This window comes from Oryctolagus cuniculus, chromosome X, assembly GCF_051225735.1.
Source record: "Oryctolagus cuniculus isolate XC-2025 breed Fujian yellow rabbit chromosome X, ASM5122573v1, whole genome shotgun sequence".
Classification (NCBI taxonomy): Eukaryota; Metazoa; Chordata; class Mammalia; order Lagomorpha; family Leporidae; genus Oryctolagus; species Oryctolagus cuniculus.
This window is the reverse complement of record NC_142888.1, coordinates 74239603-74246525: the sequence shown is the minus strand read 5'-3', so window position 1 is coordinate 74246525 and position 6923 is coordinate 74239603. Positions and strand designations below refer to the sequence as shown.

General features: G+C 44.6%; 1 pseudogene; it reads right to left on the bottom strand.

The window, feature by feature from the left end:
• Positions 1 to 234: 234 nt before the first annotated feature.
• On the bottom strand, positions 235 to 1391 carry LOC100351537 (methionine aminopeptidase 1 pseudogene; annotated as a pseudogene).
• Between the last annotated feature and the right edge of the window lie 5532 nt (positions 1392 to 6923).

Sequence of the window (6923 nt, the reverse complement as noted above, 5' to 3'; positions counted from 1 at the left end):
CTAAAGTTCCAAGGATTCTCATCTTCAGCACTCACCTGGAAAACAACTGGCTCTTGATGGCTGGTTTGCAGCAGTGACAAAAGCAACTAGAAGCAGGTTTAAGTAAAAGTATTAAAAGGGCAAATGAGAAAACAGCTGTGCAGAGATGGGGACAGGGATTGAGTTGAGCAAGGTTCTCTCTATTCTTCTCGGCCTGTTCAGACTCAAGACAAGTTCTTGAGGACACATATCGAATGCTGTAGTCTTATCTACCATCAAAACAAAACTAATCAAAAAAATTTCCTCTTCCTTCCATATTCTCAACAAAATGCACAGTACGATAAGAAATTATAGAGACGCCGTCTCATCGCAGGAGAAAGCTAGAATTGGGACATGAAGTGAGGTGTGCACTGTCGAGCCGCTGGGTCAGGAAATGACAAGCCAGTGTCCGTGACCAGCAGCGTGTGCTCGAACTGAGCAGACCGTTTTCCATCTCTCATCACCACGGTCCAACCACCTGGCCAGGTTTCATCCTGCCACTCACCTTCACAAATCACTGGCTCAATTGTAAATACATGTTCTGACTTCATTACTCCAACTGCTTTATTTTTGGCATTATGAGGGACATTGGGAACTGGGTGGGAAAAGCTTATGGAGCCCATGCCCACAATTGCTTCGAACAACTGACAACCTGTTTGCATGGGCATGTTTCTGAATAATGTTTCCCAATTCTCTGTAACGAACACCAGGTTTCTCTGCATGGATAGCTTACATGAGACACTCATACGTGATCTGAACAAGTTTCCGTGCTCCCTCATCCACTTCGCCAACAAAAACGTCTCATTCAGGTCCCCGTGATTGATAACAATTACGATACAGAGCAATGTCCACATTAGCAATAGCACCTTCTTGCAAGGGCCGTCTGCCTAGAATTCCATGGCAGATGACTTCACTGAGCTACAATAAGACTTTGGGAAATTATAATAATTCAGAGAAGGATAGCAACTTCTTACAGTGCATACTAAATGTACAGCATTTCTTCAGTAGTTACACCTGGTTTGATCATCCCTGCAGCAATGTCCAAAACTTCTCTAGCATACATACTAGTCTACATACATGCCATTTTATTTGAGAAGTACCTTTAAGAGCCTGTTCAGATTCAGACATTCCTAGGGGATAATCAGCATAGTCTGGCCTTTGAATATAACTTGGTTCTGGCCTTGTTGGCATCAACAGGTAGTGTGGTCTGAGTTTACAGTATATCAATAACTTGCCTATGGGTCAATGTTACTATCACCCTCTACAGACCGGGAAGACACTTCTTGCTTTGCCTTTTCATCCTTTTCTTTCTTATGTAGTAACTTGTGAGTAGCCCAGCTTCCTTTAAAATATTCCTGGCAGCCTCCACCCATGTGGAGAATGTGCGGTGAGAACTGGTCCTTAACTCGGGGCCCTGGGGCAGCCTAGGGCAGCCTGGGGCAGCCTGGGGCAAGTCCACTTCTGCCTCCCCATGTGGTCGAGAGAGACTATGCCCCCACCCCAGTGTGGGTCCCGAGCAGCGAGGCTCCCAGAGCTCCCCAGACCCTCAGAGGCTGGAGAAGCAGCCTATTCATTTATTTTTGTATACTTGAAAAGCAGAGACAGAGAGAAAGGGATCTTCCATCAACTGGTTCATTTCCCAAATGCCTGGAATTGCCAGGACTGGGGGGGGGGGGCAAAGCTAGAAGCTGGAAAGTCAAACCTACTCTCCCATGTATGTGGCAAGGACCTAAGCACTTGAGCCATCAGCTACTTTCCAAGGTGTGCATTAGGCAGGAAGCCGTGAACTTCTCAAAGGATGTAAATGGCATGGCTTTGCACTTTCTGCTTTTAGTTAAATAGAAACCTAGTTTTTTGGTGCCAGCATTGTGGCACAGTAGGTTAAGCCTCCGCTTGCAGTGCTAGCATCCCATATGGGCACCAGTTCAAGTCTTGGCTGCTTCACTTCCAATCCAGTTCTCCGCTAATGTGCCAGGGAAAGCAATGGAAGATGGCCCAAGTCCTTGGGCCTCTGCACCCACGTGAGAGACCCAAAAGAAACTTCTGGATCCCAGCTTTGGCTTGGGCCAGTCTTGGCCTTTGCAGTCATTTGAGGAGTGAACCAGTGAATGGAAGATTCTCTCTTTTCTCTCTCTCTCTGTATCTGTGCCTTTCAATTTCAATTAAGTAAATAAATCTTTTTTTAATTTTTTAAAAGATTTATTTATTTGAAAGGCAGAGTTACAGAGAGGCAGAGGCAGAGAGAGAGAGAGAGAGAGAGAGAGAGAGGTTTTGGTTCACTCCCCAAATGGCCACAACTGCCAGAGCTGGGCAGATCTGAAGCCAGAAGCCAGGAACTTCCTCCAGGTCTCCCTAATAGGTGCAGGGGCCCAAGGACCTGGGCCATCCTCCACTGCTTCCCCAGGCCACAGCAGAGAGCTGGATCAAAAGTGGATCAGCTGGGACTCGAACTGGGTGCCCACATGGGATGCCAACACTGCAGGCAGTGGCTTCATCCACTATGTCACAGCCGGCCGTAAATAAATCTTAAAAAAAATGCTAAAGTCTCTAAATGACTGCTTAATGGTCTATTAAAAAAAAAAAGAAACCCAATTTTCTAATTAATCATGCAAGAATTAGAAAATAGGACACTCTGAAAGTTGAGTACATGGTCATTGGTATGCTGTGAACCTCTTTATTTTAATAGCGAATTAATAGATTTTATATGCTTTTGTAAACATTGAATTGTCTGGTTTATTTATTGTTATTTGTATTTGGGCTATGACCACTGCTTAATATGGTGCACATTAGCAGGAAGCTGGGATCAGGAGCAGAGTGTAGACTTGAACCAGGGCACTCTGATATGGAACATGGGCAACCCAAGATGCAGCTTAACTGCTGTGCCAAATGTCTGCCTCAGCTGTGGACATTTATAGAAGCAAGTCTGACAGATCCATACTTGGAGTCCACTGTATGAGTTTGCTAGGACTGCCTAACAAAATATCACAACTTATGTGGCTTAAACAACAGAAAGTAATTTTCTCAGTTCTAGTAGCAGTCTCAGGATCAAGAGATGTCAGCAGGTATGGGTTCTTCTGAGATCTCTCTCCATGGCTTGTACATGGCTACACCTCTTGCTGCTTCTTTACTTGGTCATTCTGCTGTGCACATGTGCCCCTGGTAGTTTTTTTTATGTCCTAATCTCCCCTTATTATGAGATCACCAGTCAGATTGGAGTAGGGGCCATCCTAACAAACTCATTTTAACTTACTCATTTAAAGGCCTGTCTTGTGTTACAATCACATTTTGAGGTACTAGAGTCAGGGTTTCAACATAGAATTTTGAGGGAACACAATTCAATTCATAACACTCTGTCCCCAAGCAGTTATGTCATTTAAAATAAATTTTTGAAAGATTTATTTATTTATTTGAAAGGTAGAGTTACAGAGAGAGAGACAAGCAGAGACAGAGAGATACAGAGAGATCTTCCATCTGCTGATTGACTCCCCAAATGGCTGCAATGACCCAGGTGGGCCAGGCTAAAGCCAGGAGCCAGGAGCTTCTTCCAGGTCTCTCACGTGGGTGCAGGGGCCCAGGGACTGGAGCCATCTTCCACTGCTTTCCCAGGCACATTCGCAGAGAGCTGGATTGGAAATGGAGCAGCCGGGACTCAAACCGGCACCCATATGGAATGCCAGCATTACAGGCAGTAGCCTAAACAGCTGTGCTACAGCGCCGGCCCCTAAAATAAAATTTGTAATAATATTATTGTGTCAATGGGAAACAAAGAAATAGTAAAATTAATAACCTTATGGCTGGAGGGTTTTTTTTTTTTTAAGATTTGTTTATTTATTTATTTTGAAAGAGTTACAGAGAGCTAAAAAGACAGAGAGAGAGCTTCCATCCTCTGGTTTATTCCTCGGATGGCTGCAACAGCCAGCACTGAGCCAGGCCGAAGCCAGATGCCAGGAGCCTCACCTGGGTCTTCCACATGGGTGACAGGGGCCCAAACACTTGGACCATCTTCTGCTGCTTTCCCAGGCCATTAGCAGGGAGCTGGATCAGAAGTGGAGCAGCTGGAACATGAACTGACCCCCAAATGGGATGCTGGTGTCACAGGCAGTGGTTTTACCTGCTATGCTATAACACCAGCCCCTATGGCCAGTTTCTTAAGCCCAGTGTTTAGGGTTGCACATGAAATTCATCTAAATGAGACAAAGAAGCTCAAGGACGAAGCAGACTAACGACTTAGGATGTCAGGGTTTATTGAGGAGCTGATAAGCATCTAAGTTTGGACATACCCAAATACTAAAATAAATGCCTAAAATCAAAATCCAGATGTGGGCACTGTAGCACAACAGGTTAATCCCACTGCTTAAAATGCCCGCATCCTGGCCGGCGCTGCAGCTCACTAGGCTAATCCTCCGCCTTGCGGCGCCAGCACACCGGGTTCTAGTCCCGGTCGGGGCGCCAGATCCTGTCCCAGTTGCCCCTCTTCCAGGCCAGCTCTCTGCTGTGGCCAGGGAGTGCAGTGGAGGATGGCCCAAGTACTTGGGCCCTGCACCCAATGGAAGACCAGGAGAAGCACCTGGCTCCTGCCTTCGGATCAGCGCAGTGTGCCGGCCGCAGCGTGCCGGCCGCGGTGGCCATTGGAGGGTGAACCAATGGCAAAAGGAAGACCTTTCTCTCTGTCTCTCTCTCTCACTGTCCACTCTGCCTGTCAAAAAAAAAATATATATATATATATATATACCCGCATCCTGTATCTGAGCACCTGGGATCCAGTCCCACTTCTGCTTCTGATCCAGCTTCCTGCTAAATTGCACCCTAGGAAGTAGCAGATGATGGCTTAAATACTTGAGTCCTTGCCACCCACATGAGAGACCCGGGTGGAGTGGTTCTGGCTGTTGTGACCAGTGAATCACTGGATGGAGGATATCTCTGTCTCTCTCTGTGCCTTTCAAATAAATATAAATAAATGTTGAAATTAATTCTTTCACATGCACTATATAAAACCTTTGCAATTTACTTATTTGAAAAGAAAAGAGAGCGCACTGTTACCTACAGGTCCTTCCCCAAATGCCCACAAGGGCCCTGGGCTGAAACTGGGAACTCAGTTCAGGTCTCCTATGTGGATGGCAGGAACCCATCTATTTGAGCCAGGAAGCTAAAATCAACAGCAGGAACTGGGAGTTAACCCTGGCACTCTGATTTGGGAAGTGAAAGTCCTAACTGGTGTCTTAACCAGTGAGACAAACACTCTCCTCTTTGGATTTGTGTGTGTGTGTGTGTGTGTGTGTGTGTGTACATCTTGAGATAGGAATTATATACCAGAAAATTCACCCATTTAAAGTGTACAATTTGATGATTCTAGTATATTCAGAATTGCATTTTTATCACTCCAAGAACAAACTGTGTTCCCATTAGCAGTTACTTTCCACTTCCCTTTCCTACTTGTATTAATCTACTTTTTTTGTCTCCCTAGAGATTTGCCTATTGTGGACATTTCATGTAATTGGAACCATACAATATGTTACTTTTCATGTCTGGCTTTTTAAAAAAATTATTCATTTATTTATTTATTTGAAATTCATAGTTGGGACCAGCCCTTTGGCAAAGTGGGTAAAGCCGCCACCTGCAGTGCCGGCATCCCACATGGGCACCAGTTCAAGTCCCAGCTGCTCTACTTCTGATCCAGCTCTCTGCTATGGCCTGGGAAAGCAGTGGAAGATGGCTCAAGTCCTTGGGCCCTTGGGCCCCTGAACCAACGTGGGAGACCTGGAAGAAGCTCCTGGCTCCTGGCTTCAGATTGATGCAACTCTGGCTGTTGAGGCCAATTGGGGAGTGAACCAGCAGATGGAAGACCTCTCTCTCACTCTCTCTCTCTCTCTCTCGATCTCCTCTCTCTGTGGAACTCTGACTTTCAAATAAATAAATAAATCTTTAAAAATAAAAAAAAGAAAAGAAAGAGTTGGCAGAGGCAGAGCGAGATCTTCCGTCCACTGGTTCACTCCCCAATTGGCCACAACGGCAAGGACTGGGCCAAGCCAAAGCCAGGATCCCAGGGCTGCTTCTGGGTCTCCCACATGGGTTCAGAGACCCAAGCACTTGGACCATCCTCTGCTGCTTTCCCAGGCACATTAGCAGGGAACTGAATTGGAAGTGGAGCAACCAGGTTTCGAACTGTCACCCATATGGGATGCCTGCTATGCTGCAGTGCTGGTCCCTGTGCCTGGCTTTTTTAGTTAGACATGTTTTCAAGGTTCATTCATGTTGTGGCATGAATCAGTACTTCATTCCATTTTATTTATAACTAATAATCCATTATACATTTTGTTTATCCACTCATTGGTTGGTCAACATTTGGGCTGTTCCAGTCTTTGGCTATTATGAATAATGATGTCCTGAACATTGTGCACTATTTTTTGTGTGTGAGCATTTGTTTTCATTTCTCTTGGGTATATACCTTGGAGTAGAATTGCTGGGTCATATGATTAACTTCCTGAGGAGCTGCCATGCTGTTCTTTACAGCAGCTGTGCAGTGAGAAAATTTGGCATTTACCATAAAAATATAAATAAGAAATAATCACCTATAGCACCATAATTCAGATAGCTAGTGTTAATATTTCATTGTATTTATTTTATATAGCTAGTTTTAAGAACTTAAGTAATTATGCTATATAAGTGGGATGCTAGTCATGCTGCATATTGTGGGCATTTTCCAATGTATTGCTGATGCATAGGGTTCCATCATATAAACACCATTTAAGCAATCTATTGAACACTCAGGTTGTACCTGTTTTTATTACCTTGCTATATAATATATAAGAGATAGAAAGAGATATGTGTCTTTTCAGAATTTCTAATGAGTAAGTTAAGGTGGTGAACCTTTAAATGCAGTATAAAGCATGGACTCTTGAGCATAA